Source organism: Terrapene carolina, unplaced genomic scaffold (genome assembly GCF_002925995.2).
Source record: "Terrapene carolina triunguis isolate 2854851 unplaced genomic scaffold, T_m_triunguis-2.0 Scaffold130, whole genome shotgun sequence".
NCBI lineage: Eukaryota > Metazoa > Chordata > Testudines > Emydidae > Terrapene > Terrapene triunguis.
In genome coordinates, this window is record NW_020664481.1 from 27,288,463 (window position 1) to 27,303,718 (window position 15,256).

General features: G+C 43.8%; 1 protein-coding gene across 1 annotated transcript in view; it reads right to left on the bottom strand.

The window, feature by feature from the left end:
* FTO (FTO alpha-ketoglutarate dependent dioxygenase) overlaps window positions 1-15,256 on the bottom strand; it is a 270,679-nt gene that overhangs the window by 77,711 nt on the left and 177,712 nt on the right. The gene's annotated exons all lie outside the window — the stretch shown is intronic.

Sequence of the window (15,256 nt, forward strand, 5' to 3'; positions counted from 1 at the left end):
TATTGGGGGAGTATATGAATACGGGCCCACATACACATTTCTTCTGCAGCACTGATATACCGATATATACTGATATATGCCCAAAAAGGAAAGGGCCTGAATTTGGCCATAATGCTTCAAGGTTGTTTTTTTTCCCCTTCTACACTGAGACAAGACTCCGCCTACAACACATCAATTCTCTCCTTCATTTTCCCACTCTAATGTATTATTGACTACAATGTACCAAACTTGCACTTGCAGTCTAACCCACTATTACAGCATCTTGTATCAGTACTTTAAACATTGCTTAACAAGAAAAATATGTCAATATACAATGAAAGCTTTCATTTATGCTTTCAAATTGAACAAACTGCTGCAAGCTATGCTGTAAATTACCCCCAAGAATGTATAACTGGGCAAAATAGAGAACAAATTTTAGTGACATCAGACGTGACTGGATTCATAATTAGTAACACTTAACGATATATGAGGTTTATCTCCTTTCTATCCCAGTGACCCTTTCAGCTCTGAGCAGTGCTTGCATATGTTGCCATAAATCATGTCTCTGATTTGTCAACAAGCCCTGCGTACCTCTGTTATTTGAGAAAATTACAGAGTGAACTCCTTGTTCCAAAATTTGTTGATAATGCACTACAGGGTGGGCGGGAATAGTTTGATCCCAGCTACACTCCACCCACTCTGTCCTGAACCTGGAAAAAGACTTTAATTAGTATATGTGCAAAGGTCCTTTGCTGTAATATCTGATGCTACTGACTGGTGGAACCATGCCAAACTGATCAAAACCAGGTACTAATGCCAAGTTAGCACTCTGCCTAAAGCAACTGTCAACTAATGATAGATTAGACAAATCTGATTTCTCTATCAAAACATTCATCTCAAATCTTGATTAGTAAACCTATTGAATTATGATTAATTCACAAGAGTGCTGCTGACAGATAAGGTACTTTATCTGACAATGTGTAGTAGTTGCTTTGCCTGGAGCAAAAAAGCTCTGAAGTTGGTAAAATAAACAGTATCAACTACAACACACTGAGAAGGATAATGAAGCTACATGCACCTTTTAATTTAATAAAGGGCTGATCAGTGAGAACCTGGCCTCAGACACAAAAACGACAGGAAATGGAGAAGCAGGGCAAGGAAAGCATCAAAGTGTGCGCAGGGAGGGAGAGGAATCACTGTATCAACACTAAGAGGTAAAACTGAAAGGCTGAGAGTATAGATCTCATTACTGAATAGGAATCCGCTTGTGTGGACTTGAATGGAATTCACTATTGGTGTGCCACGTGGGCAGGACTGGGAAGAAAGTTAGGATTTTAAAAGTAGATGAAACAAAACTCCAAAACTGAACATCCACAAATATGGAAGAAGTTCAGATCCAAACTGAACTTGGCAACTGTCCTTTATCTCAATGACAGAACAAGCACCCTCAACTTTGGGGAAATTCAGGTCCTCAGATGTAAACTTGTAGCTAGACCTTATCTCTGTTTAAAATGAAGCATCTTGGTTTTATTGTTTATTACTCAGGAGTAGAACAGCACAGATTGTGACATTTTCTTTCCATTAGATGATTGTGTCTAATTTGGACTGTCTCATGAAGATGGTGGGGGGGACGGGACTTTTTAGAGAATTTTCATTCATATGCTGCTACTAGAAGGCAGGTCTCAGTGATTCTGGATGTTATCTATAATTTATAATTATTGTAATATATACATTATAAATGATAAATTATTATAATTGAAAACAGAGAGATATCACTTTTTATTATTTTATCTTTCCATGGTATCTTCATATAGTAGCAATGGGAATTGGATCTTTTCAATCAGAAAACAACTTGGATTAAGAAAATACATAGACATGAGATCAAACAATTTTAATGCATTTTATCCAACCCAAAGTTCAATACAAGGTCCTTCCTTTTAAGGATAAGGCTAAAATGTATTTCTTTCTATTCAGTTTTACTTAACTTCCTTAGCTGATTTCTGAATACTTGTAAAGATACAGATCATTAGACAGCACAAAATTATTTCCACTCACAGCAGTATCAATAAGAAATTGGTATTGTAATATTTAGCTGTGATTTAGTGTAGAACCCACCATCTCAAAGTCATTTGTAAGGCTATAAGAAGGCATTTATTAGCTTATCATGACCTAACAATTTTACAAAAGCCTAATGCAGAATAATCCTGTTTTTGCCCAGCCTGTATTAACCTTTCTCTGACTCTTCTTTTTTCTTTCTTCCTTTTCTTTCTTTCTCTCTCTCTCTTTTTTATTTATATATTTATTTATTTACCCAGCCTCTGTTAATCAATTGTGAACTGCAGATGGGGGTCAAGGAAACCTACTTTCTTCTCTGATAGCCTCCAATGCTTCCACTCTTGGGGATAAAAATGCTTTAAATGGAGTTATATTCCAGGAAAATCAATATATGATTACTGCAAAGATTTGTATCGATTGTCCTGTTGCATTGCAAAGACGCTAAAGAAAAATTGCACAGCACATTTCCCTTCATTTTCTATTTCAAAGAACTTGCAGCAAATATTTTGGGCAAGCAAAAACTGTTGGAACTTTATTTAATAACCCAAACTTTTCTTCCTTCAATCCAGTCACTTAAATGTTTACTCTGAAATGGTTTTATTCCTAAAGGCATCTTTTTTATAATGCCTGACATCAGACTGAGGTTTTGAGAAACAACTGCACTGCTGTAACTATCTAGTTTCTAATAAATAACAGCATTAGAGTGTTACACGTGTCCAAAAATAAAAACTGCACTATGTATTTTCACCCCTTTCACTGAGGGTGTTCACCCTCCTTCCTAGAACGTAAGCCATTGTTCATTTCAGCTCTGATCCTACTGTCACAGCATTCAGTGGCAAAAGTTCCACTGGCTCCGGTAATGCAGAAGCAGGGCCTCTGTGCCTGCTCCTATTCCCATGGAAATCAGTGGAAGGTCTCCCATTAACTTCAGCAGCAGCTGGATTAGACCCTTTTTTTCCTGTTGTATACAGGCAGCCTAACTTGAATAATTCAATTATTTCACTGTCACAGGAAGAAATCTTCAACAGAAGTGGAAAAAACTGTAAAAAAGATAAAAATAAAACTTTGCATGCTGCTCTTACTTATGCTGGCTCTCAACTCCTTCCAGGGGCTGATCTAGCAGCCACAAATAAGCCAGCCACTTCCCTATACTGGAGTCTGGAAGGTGGGTGGTATAGGAGCTGTACAGTCACTCTGTGATATCTAAGGATGCCCCTTACCAAGGGAAATGTTCAGGTGGATGGATCTGCCAACATTAAAGCAGCTCTGACTGGAGCAGCACAAAGCAGACTAGAATTCAGGAGAATCAGGGCCAGAATTTGTTAGCAAATCATTTGTAACTTGTTCCCGGTTTTCTTTGAATGCATTCATGATTTGTAAGAAAGGGCCAAATACTTTGAAGGAAAATATACCAGTTTGCTTCGGTTATTTGGTATTCATTATTCATGTTGTGTGATTGGTCACCTACATATTATGGCATTGCTCCTTGAATGGATTGCTCCTGGAACTTTTTAAGTAGAAGACTAGCTCTGCCACTGGCCTGCTTAGTAACCTTGGGCAAGTCATTTTAACCTCTACGTGACTTAGTTTTCCCTCTATAAAATGGGGCTAATTCTTATCTCCTTTATAAAGTGCTTTGAGGTCTACATGTGCCTTGCCCTGACAAGAGGTTTTTCCAGGCTGCGCATTTCCCTGCCTACACTGTAATATCCCCAGCAAGTCAAATCACCTAAACAGGCCAGCTATAAACAACATAACTGCCAGCAGTTTTAAGTTACCACACAGATCTTTATGAGCAAGCACATTTACTCTTATGGTGAAAGCATTACAGAGATAACATACGAAAACAACAAAAGAACTTACATGCATGCTAATAAGTTTATCAGAGATCACCCCCCAACACCAATAAGGGCTCTGGTAGGGCTCAGTCTTTCAAATCCCACCAAGGGTTCTTCCCGTGGTTACAAGTCAATAGTGGCCTTAGCTCAGGACCAGAACAACCATGAATACTTTAGTCTTTCCATTATAGAGTCTGGGCCTTTGATCGTGGCCTCGTGTAATAGGTGATCAGGAAACAAAGACCCATTCCTCAGGGAGTAGCTTCCAAAGGCTGGGATTTTGCATAACCAGGAGTGGGGAATTTGCATTCATCTCCCCCTAAATAGTTCCCAGGAAATCCACTTCATACATATTGTTCCAAAAAAAGTCCTCGTCTCACATGTTGTTCAATATAGTCCTTTGCTCATCCATGCACATAATAATTAAGGATACGATTTAGTCATGGGTATTTTTAGTAAAAGTCTTGGGCAGGTCACTGGCAATAAACAAAAATTCACGGCCCGTGACCGGTCCATGAATTATACCATAAATACCCCTGACTAAATCTTAGCGGGGAGGGGGGGCACTGCTAGGGGCATGGGGGCACACCAGGGGGCCGCTGCTGTGGAGGAGTTTGGAGGCCCCTGGGGGGCCTGAGGCCAGTGGCACCAGCTGCTGAGGGCCACCCTCCCACTGCTGCTCCGCCCACCCTGGAACCGCTGTCAGGGGCTGCCAAGCAGCGGCTGCCCTGGCGGCCTCTGGGACCACTGCTCAGGCAGTCCCTGGGGCCAACCGCATTGACTGCTGCGGCTGGCCCTGGGGCCGCTCCAACAGAGGCTGATGCGGCTGGCTGTGGGGCCACCTGAGCAACTGGCCCTGGGACCAGCTGCTTGGGCAGCCCTGCGGTTAGCCACACTAGCCACTACAGAAGTCATGGAGGTCATGGAAAGTCACAGAATCCGTGACTGCTGCGACCCCCAATGATGGACACGGAGCCCTAACACTAATACATAACCTATGGGTTTAATACAAAGGACTCCAAAGATACTTAAACTTAATTTAAGAAGATTGTCCAAGCATACTGCAGGAAACTGTCATATGTCACACCCTTAATTCTTCCTACTGTACAGAAGCTCCCCGACTTACACAAGCGTTCTGTTCTGAAAAGCCTTGCGTAAGTCGAATTTTGCGTAAATCAGGAACGTGTCTCCGACAATTACGCAATAAAAAAAAAAAGTACGGAATTTACGGAACGTTTTCCGTAAGTCCGGATTTCCGTAAGTCAGGTTTGCGTCTGTATGTCTCAGAATGAGGTACAGTGGGGGGGAGGGATAGCTCAGTGGTTTGAGCATTGGCCTGCTAAACCCAGGGTTGTGAGTTCAATCCTTGAGGGGGCCACTTAGGGATCTGAGGCAAAATCAGTACTTGGTCCTGCTAGTGAAGGCAGGGGGCTGGACTCGATGACCTTTCGGGGTCCCTTCCAGTTCTATGAGATAGGTATATCTCCCTATAAAAGTGATATTATTTATGAAAATACCTGGGTACTTACTAACATCATCACTGGTTAGTGTCACATATATGCAAACATTTGGAAATACAGGGAGGTATCAACCAGAACTTGGATTAGGTTTTTGAGACCACATCTGGGAGTTGCCAAGTGCGGAACCCTTTATACTATCTGCCCACTTCATTTAAGTGATCTGGTGGGAGACGATAAAGAGTGGAAATGAGGTTTTTGCTGCTGGGTTGGGATTTACGTTAATTATTGGGTGAAAGAGGGTTCCTGGAGTAGTCTATTTGTAGAACTGTATTTTTAACAGATGTCAAGAAGTGCCTAGAGCAAAGTATGGGTGTGCCTTTTTTAGGGAACGTGTGTGTAAATTGAAAGTAAATAAATATATAAATAGCTCTTCTGAAAACCTGTCCCCTTATTTAGATGCTTAAATGGAAGGTGCTGGCTGCTGAGCTCTTTTGAAACTCTGGAACCTTTATGTCTACATCTGCCCATCTTGCAGTTACACACGCCTCATGCAGGGCTAGATTGGGACACTGCTTTCCAGCCATAAGCAAGGAGTAGTGCACTGCTATGCTGTCTCTGGGGCACCTGAGAGACTGAGAGTCACAGTCTCCCTCCATGTCTCCCCATTGCTCCATGGAGTTACTATAGTAAACTGCAACAGGTCAATACCTAGTGCAGAGTATAGTGTCTGTTGCACCAGCATAGCTATATCACTGAATTGGTTGTGGTGAGGAGGGTGTGGGGACAGATTCAAAGCCCCATTCCCCCTCTGCCCCTTCCCACTCACCTGTGAGACTTGGGGATAAAATGGTACTGAAAGTAACAGTACAGTGGGCAGTGAGGCCTTATGCCCCCTTTCTCCCTTGCAATGGCACAATCTGGCCTGTTATTAGTATTACATACTACAAACAGAGAAAGAGTTTTCATAAAGAAATTCAAGCAGCACATTTTCGGCCAATTTGTGCCTTCAAATCTGAGAGGGAAACTCTACTGTGAGAGCTGTGCAGGCATATCTGACAGCAGAACTTGGCCTCTCTCTGAAAATGCACAGTGCACACTCCACCCAATAAAGTCCATAGGAATCGCATGGAAATGAGTCCGATAATTATTTATGCATTGTGTTTAAAAAGAAGATTTACAGGAGACAAAGGAAACTAGATTTAGTGAATATCACTGGTCAGTATATTCATATATTCAGAAAAGTTTGTCCTGAATAAAACCAACATGGACTTATATTTTTAAAAATCCTACTTTAATCTATTAAAAAGTGAACAAAACAAATATAGCTCTAAATGTCTATTCTACATCCAGAATGACTGGCTGTCAAAAACATTACTGAGATTTATAGAAAGCTTTCGCTAAAACAAATGGAAAAGTATTGCTAATGTTTCTGCATTGAGCTTCTCAAGTTGTGTCTTTTGCCAAGTTATGTCACATAGTATATTGCTATAAAGAAGAAAATTCATCAACGGCAAAGGGAAATATTTTTCTCCACTACATCTCTCTCTAAAAATGACATGACAAATATTTTCCTTCAAATTTAAAAGCCTGCCAATAATTACTACACGTTTACCTCCATATTGTAACACAACATTCACTTTTAATAATATAATTTAAAATTACAAATTTTTTTTTTATAAGGATGTTACGCATTTCTGAAGGCCAGCCCACTAGCTTGCCAGCAGTATGTGGTAGTGCTAGATAAGAAATCCGGGGTTTGGAGCAACCGTGGAATTCCTGCACCACAGGCAGGTAAAGATCAATGCCATATATTAAAAGAAACCATTTGGTGGTGAACTGCACTGCTGTCTTAGCATCTTTTCCTCCCACACTCTCCCCCTATGAGCTATTATTTAAAAAGCAGAATGTCAGACCCCGTTCTCCTTTTCTGGCAAACCCACAACTCCCATCGAATTCAATCATCAATTGATATAAACTGTCAGAGCACCACTCCGTACATAGAGCTAGAGCTATGACAGTTTACACCCTCTGAGAATCTGCCTATCCCCGGGCCCTAACATTTCTCCCTGAGTCCACGATGAGAAACATATGGGAAAACAAATTATGGCATTAAAAGGAAGGGGCACAGTCCTACCCATAAGGGGCCACTCCTTGAAATGCGGTCCGTACCAGTGGGACAAAAACTGACCAAACGTAAAAGAACAGGGAGCTCCTCTCAGAAGAGTCACGCTGCTCACTTTTCATCCTATCTATTCAAAGATGTTATTTATTTATTAGGTGATTCCAATCATATTTGGATTCAGAAACTCTTACACTGATACAGAGCAGTATCCAAAATGGCAGGCACATACACTATAGTACGTCAAACTGTATTTTGACAATCACGTACAAATCTGATATCAACCAGATGGTCAAACAATAAGGTGATTGATCTTGACTACGTAATCCAGGGAATTCTCTGTCATTGGTGATAAACACCACAGACTGACCAGAATACTGCAAGAAAGGGACAACTTATTAAAATAAATGTGCTCCAGCCCACCTAACTGAAATTCTGCTGAGTGGTATATGGAATCTCTTATAGACATGAGAACACCACACAAGGTAAGATTATTGTATCTAGTAGAAAGTGATGCCGAACTTTATTACAAAATATATGAACAAAAAGAATAAAATGTTACCTTGACTACTCAGTTTAGAGATTTCACTCAAAATCTTCGGTGGTTATCAGACAACCTTATGAAAGTACCCTGGCACTGGTAAATAATTTCAGAATAGAAAGGACAGTTACCTGTTCCGTAACTGGCGTTCTTCGAGATTTGTTGCTCCTGTCTATTCCACAGTAGGTGTGCGTGCTCGCCACATGCACCGGTGCCGGAAGTTTTTCCCTTAGCAGTACCCGTACTGGGGGAGCACCGCGGCGACCTCTGGAGTGGCGTCTGTATGTCATGCGTTCCTCGTTAGAGGAGTGGGGCTTAGGACAGAGCACGGGGAGGAAGATGCTCTGCTCCATATGGAAGGCGGAGACCACCTTCGGGAGGAACGCCGGGTGTGGGCGGAGCTGGACTTTATCCCTATGAAAAACAGTATAGGGGGTTCTGAGGTCAAGGCCCTGATCTCTGAGACACGGCAGGCCGACGTGATTGCCACGAGGAAGGCCACCTTCCACGAGAGGTGCAACCAGGAACATGTGGCCAGGGGTTCAAAGGAGGGCCCCGTGAGATGGGACAAGACCAGGTTGAGGTCCCACTGCGGCATGAGGGGTCTAGCGTATGGGAACGAACGGTCAAGGCCCTTCAGGAAACGGGAGGTCATCGAGTGGGAAAAGACCGAGTGGCCTTGCACCGGTGGGTGAAAGGCCGATATGGCCACCAGGTGCACCCTGACGGAGACAGGTGCCAGTCCCTGGGCCCTAAGGGATAAGCGGTAGTCCAGAATAAACTGGAGAGGTGTAGCGGAGGGGGACACTCCCCGCTCACTCGCCCACCTGGCGAACCTGGACCACTTCGCCACGTATGTCTGACGCATGGACGGTTTCCTGCTTTCCAGGAGGACTCGCCTTACCTGCGCCAAACACCTATTCTCCTCCTCATTCAGCCATGGAGCAGCCACGCTGTCAGGTGAAGCGCGGCCAGATTGGGATGGAGGAGGTGCCCCCCGTCCTGGGAGAGGAGGTCCAGGCAGAGCGGTAGTGCCCTCGGGGCGGGGGAGGGGGAGCTGCTAAGAGGCGTTGGAGGGGCCTGTACCAGTGCTGCCGGGGCTATGAGAATGATTTTCGCCTTGTCCGCTTTCACCTTTTGAAAGACCTTGGCGATGAGGGGGAACGGGGGAAAGGCATAAAGGAGCTGGCCCAACCAGCTCAGGAGGAACGCGTCGGAGATCGCGCCTTCCCCTACCCCTCCCCTGGAGCAGAACCGGGGGCAATGCCGGTTCTGACGGGTTGCAAACAGGTCGATCTGGGGAGCTCCCCACTTTTGGAAGAGCTGGTGAGCGACCTCTGAGTGGAGCGACCACTTGTACTGAGGGGAGAAGACCCTGCTGAGACGGTCCGCTTGCGTATTGCGGACTCCCGGGAGGTGAGCCGCCCTGAGGGACATGTCATGGGCTATATAGAACTCCCATAGGTCCAGGGCTTCCTGGCAGAGGGCTAGGGAGTGAGTCCCGCCTTGCCTGTTGATATAGTACATGGCAGCGGTGTTGTCCGTGAGGACTCTGACCACCTTGCCTCGGAGGTGCATGAGGAAAGCCACGCATGCCAGCCGTACCGCCCTGAGCTCTTTGACGTTTATGTGAAGGGGTAAGTCCGGGGCTGACCACGTTCCTTGGGTTTGCACGTCTCCTGTGTGGGCTCCCCAGCTGAGGTCCCAGCTGGTTCGGCAATATGTGCCCCGGTGGAACGGCGCATGCCGAGGTTGGGTGGACGGGTGCCGAGGCCGAGGTCGCCGAAGAACGCTCGGTGCCGCGGGAGCGGTAGGAGCGGTGTCTGTGGCATCGTCTCCCTCGGGACCGGGATCTCGACGACGACAAACAGTACCCACGCAATGAACTGCTTCGGTACGCGTGGCGGCGATGCGAAGCTCGGTGCTGTGACGCCGAGGTACCCCGAGGGGAGCCTCTGGCGTGACGTCTAGACGAGCGGGAGCTGGAATGGGAGCGCTGACGTCTGTCCCATCAAGAGCGGCTCCGGTACCCACGTCTAGCAGGTGAGCGTTCCCAGTGCCTCTCTCGGTGCCTCCGCTCGCTGGCAGGCGATGTAGAGGGTCCCCGCGAGTCCCGTCCCGACGACAGCCCGGATGGTCTGGCCGGCATCGAGGGTGGATGGGAGAGCGGTCGCTGCACGCCGAGTGGTGAGGGGAGCGCTCTTCGGAGCGGGAACTGCGGCTGCTCGGAGAGGTCTGGTGGGCACCCAAAGGGGGCTTGCCTCACAACCTAGGACCTGTACTCGTTTGCGAGCTCGGGACGGGCAGAGACATAATGTCCTTTGCAGCCTGTACCGCCTCCGGCGTCGACGGCATCTGCGTTGGGAGGCCGAGCTTTTTGGAGGGAGAGCGGCGCCGACTGGTCGGAGGGGCCTTGCTACGTACTGATGACGCGGCAGCCGGCACTGAGTCCAATCTGCGCACCGGCGTCGGAGTCAGCGCCGACTCCATCAGGAGAGCTCGAAGTCTGAAGTCCCTCTCCTTCTTGGTTCTTGGCTTGAACGACCTGCAGATCTTGCAACGGTCGCTGATGTGAGTCTCACCCAGGCAGCGAAGACACTCAGGGTGAGGGTTGCTCCTGGGCATAGAACGGCGATAGGAGTCACACGACTTGAAGCCTGGGGCACAGGGCATGCCCCGAGCCCGCTCTAACAACTGAAGAACAATCTACAACGGTACCGCTAAGGTCGAGAAGAAGGGCTGCAGCAGAGCTGGAGCACAAAAGTTCCGACTACTTTCACTGGCGGCAAGAAGGAACTGAGGGTGGGGGGAGTCCGTAGCTCCCCTTATAGAGCGATATACAGGCGCCACTCCAAGGGTCGCCGTGGTGCTCCCCCAATACGGGTACTGCTAAGGGAAAAAATTCCGGCACCGGTGTACGTGGCGAGCATGCACTCGTACTGTGGAATACACAGGAGCAATCACTCAAAGAAGAGCCCTAGATTTGAAGAATTCCAATTAAAAAAATCTCATTTTAGCACTGTATCCCATAAAAGGCTAGTATTCTTACATTAAAATGCAATATAGAACAATATGTAGAAGTCCAGATCCCATTTATACTGTTTGCATAATTGCTGTTCCTGTCTGATCTGTGAATAAAAAGAGGATATCATTCCATTTTCATTCAGGAACACTAAATTCATCGATGTGCAAACTGTAATATTTTATTAAATAAACACAAAATAGGATATAATGGCATTACAAGTAGTAATGCACTCTTTCTCTAAGGCTTACTACATTAGCATTTCATTCCATGTTCTAAATGCCTTTGAACTTTCTGAAAAGCTACATCTGTTAGCTCCCTTGTATACACCAGAAAGTTAGCAAGTGAATTAAGTTTTAATATAAATTGCTTTGTTCACTATTAAGATTGATGTTGGACACACTATACTGTAAGTTGCAAACTGCAATTACAATTCACTGCAATTATCTCTGGTTGTTAATAGCACAAGATAGCATGTCACTTTTTACCAAGTGTATAATTTATCTTTTTTTTCCCCATGAACTCTTGTGGTATTCCAAATGTATAATCTTGTTGTATTATTTCCCAGTGGTCCAACAAAATGCACAGCAAGTGCTGACTAGAACAAACTAAAAAGCAGTGCTATTGACAAGCCGTCACTTGTGCAGTAATGAACACTCTGCCTCTACTTTCACCTCACCAAACTAACAGCTTTAATTTATGATAAAGCAAACGAGAGACAACCTCCAGTTTTATTGTACCCTCAGTGCTGTTTCAAATAAAGTAATTAGAAGGTCAAGAGACAGGTCTAGAAGCCAAATATAAATGCAACCCTTCTGCACCGACATTTAAAAAAAATCTTCAGTGTTCAAAGAGCATTTTATCCATCCTTCTTCTGCAGAGCAGCATGAGCCAGCTCTTTACCACCGTAACCAATCTGAAACAGTGGAGGTTCAATTCCTTTGCTCAGTAATTCAGCCCATATGTAACATGAGTGGGGTACCTACCAGACATCATCCTCAGGAGACTTCTCAAAATAGGGTTCTGCCCTCACCAGTGATTTATAATAAAGGTACAGGTGATTTTGAAAACATTTTTTATAACAAACAGAAACTTCATAGACGAGTAATAGATGAAATAGCTGTTTTGGCTGTGAGGACAAGAAACTTCAATGGATACCATAAGCTAATGTTAATAACATCTGAAGGATGAGTTGATGGCTAACAAAGAAGAAAAATGTGCATGTCTGAAAGGTTTGCTCAAATCCTCCAATATCCTTATTTACAATATGAGAAGAACTTTGCATAGAATAGTTGAAGAACCAGTTCTTGTTGTCTGGACTCACTGGAATGAATAGGCAGAGCTATTTAAACTTGTTATGTCTTTGCAGCATTATTATACATCTTTATACATACAGATTTATAATCACGCTAATGCAGCATGTCTCTGTTTTCATTATACAATAGCATCCTAACTGTAAACTTCAGCTTTAATCCAAAAGGATCTCATAGCACCTAAGAAGCTAAATAAACTGCTATCTAAACTATATGAGGTGAAACCTATACATCAAGCCATTCTTATAAGAAAAACTCATGTCCTGAAACTGCCCCAAAGAATACTCCAATGTATTGATACAATTCTGATACATCTCAATTATAAAATTACCTCCTTTAAGTAGACAGAATGGAGATACCTACATTGACATTTTAAGGGCACTGAGGTTAGCTAGCATACTTATAAAACATATCCTGGAACTTCTCATGACCACTAGAAGTCAGGACTTTGTTTAAATGTATCACCCACAATACGACAGTTCCAACGGTGTCCTAGCACAACTGGGCATGTATTGATCAGTAACAGACAGAAGAGTGCCGCCTACAGAACAGTCAACCTTACTTCCTGCAGAACCAAGATGTTCCACTGCAGTTGTCTACACAATTACTGACTCAGCTTGTCCCTGCTTAAATGATGAGACGTCAAGGGAGGATCAATACACAAATGGCTATGGCTGCATTTGAAACTTCCAATGTCTTTCCTACATAGCGAAGACACCATACTAACTAAAAGTCACACACACAAAAACTACACTAAAGGCACAGGATTGACAGTGAAAGAATAAACTTTATGGTTAAACACAACAGTGCACAGACAATTAGCATTAAGATAGTGCTGCAGTGCATATGGCTTATGCATAAAAGAGTTTTTTCCTCTGAGTATGAATTACCCTATTTTAGTAGGTGTGTCTCCTATACTTAATGGTCTTTTAATTATGGTTTTGTTGTGTAATCTTTCTCAAAGTAATTTTTGCACTATCATGGCATATTCACGTAATAAGTGTAATTGCACTTAATGACATAAGTGGTATAAAATATATGTAATCATATAATTAGAACATGTAATCACGTTGTAAAGGCCCTTGTGAAACTGTTAAAAAACCCCAAAGATATTGCATGTATACATTAGCCAATTATCCGAGTTCAGCTACCTTTAACTTTGTTTTTCCAAACAATTCGAAGGGATTCACCCACAGGACTTTGTGGTAGGAACCATTCAAAGATATGATCCTTTTTTGTGATTCATTCTGACTGGCCTCCATTTTTCCACAGTTTCCAATGGATACTTTTTTTTTTACCAAGAGAATTATCTGTGAACTGTTAGATCTACAGCTCTAGCTGGGTTATGTGTGTATTCTGGTGCATTACAAGTTTTTTTTTTTTTTTTACAGGAGTATCTTAATTGTTAGCGCCTACCTCGCAGCTCAAAGGCTGATCTTAAAGATCTGCTCTACCAGCCACCAAATCGTATTCTTCCTTATATTTTGCAACAAGACCTAGTGAATTCATTTTTTAAAAACATCCCTAAACCAGAAAAAAACCCACTTAAAAGTACACCTCTACCCCGATATAACGTGACCTGATATAACATGAATTCGGATATAACGCGGTAAAGCAGCGCTCCGGGGGGGGGGGGGCGGGGGTGGAGCTGCGCATTCCGGCGGATCAAAGCAAGTTCGATATAACGCGGTTTCATCTATAATTTTTTGGCTCCCGAGGACAGCGTTATATCAGGGTAGAGGTGTAATGATGAAAAAACCTCAATTGTGTTGCATCAGTTCACATAAGCATCTTAAAGTTGAATACTTATTCAGACTTTTGTTAGCCCTCCCACTAACCCCTGCAATCCTCACCACCATCCCTTTCACCAACAATTCTGTTTCCTCCTAATTATTCTTCTTGTGGGGAAGAAGGCAGAAGAGATGGCCTGCTATCTCCACCAGGAGCAATTGGGGGTGGCTAAGCATCTTTAGTTAAGCTATGTACTCCCTCTGGTGTCTTCAACAAGGTATACACCCAATCTGCTTCTTCCCCAATGTCCGTCTGGTACATCAGCCCCCTATCTCCACCAGCTCCAAATATCTCTTCTTTGTCTTCCCCTTATCTAGTCTTCTCTTCCCCTAAGCAGGAGGGGGTCTCTACCCTTTTTGTCACCTCTTTCTCTATTCCCCCAGGACTGGGAGTTTCCTGCTTTTGGTGCACCCTCTTCCCAAGAGAGGACCAAAATTAGTGGCTGTCTCATTGTCCTTGCTCCTCTACCTCTTTCCTCCACTCGTCCAAACGGGTTTTGCATGTAAACATTGTGTGCGCAGCTTTCGGTGCACAGAACTGCACCTGCCCAAGCAGAGATTGGGGTGAGCACATCAGGCCTGTAAATCCTAATCATGCTTGACACAAAAATAAAATAAATGGTAAATTACAAAGTTCTGAATTCTCTATATAACTCCAGTGACATCACAAGCCACTTGGGTTTTCCTCTACTGCACAATGTATCTGTAGGCTCAAATCTGATATCTGTTGTAGGTTTAAGGGATTCCTCTTTTGAAGTATTAGCTATTGAAATACTATGCAAATTCATAAGAATTAATTTCTTCCCTTCCTAATGTGCCACTGAAGAATTCAGAGAAAAAAATCAGTTTAATGATAGATAATATTCAGTGTCCAGCATCCTCCTTAGATATCATTAGTTGAGTTCTCAGAGTTGAAATAATTTGAGAGGTGTGATGAGTCAAAATGAGGATTCTGGGGAGTATTTCAGTGAGGCCTCCATTTTTCTCTCTGTGGCTTAGAAATGGTACTTGCAAAGCCTAACAGCAGTTCTCTTCAAACTGCTGTTATTCAAAGGGTATAAGCCCCAGAGGAAGTATAAAGGATATAAGGAAATCTTTGAATCAGTGAAAGATGTTGGTATGCAAGATTGAAGATATAC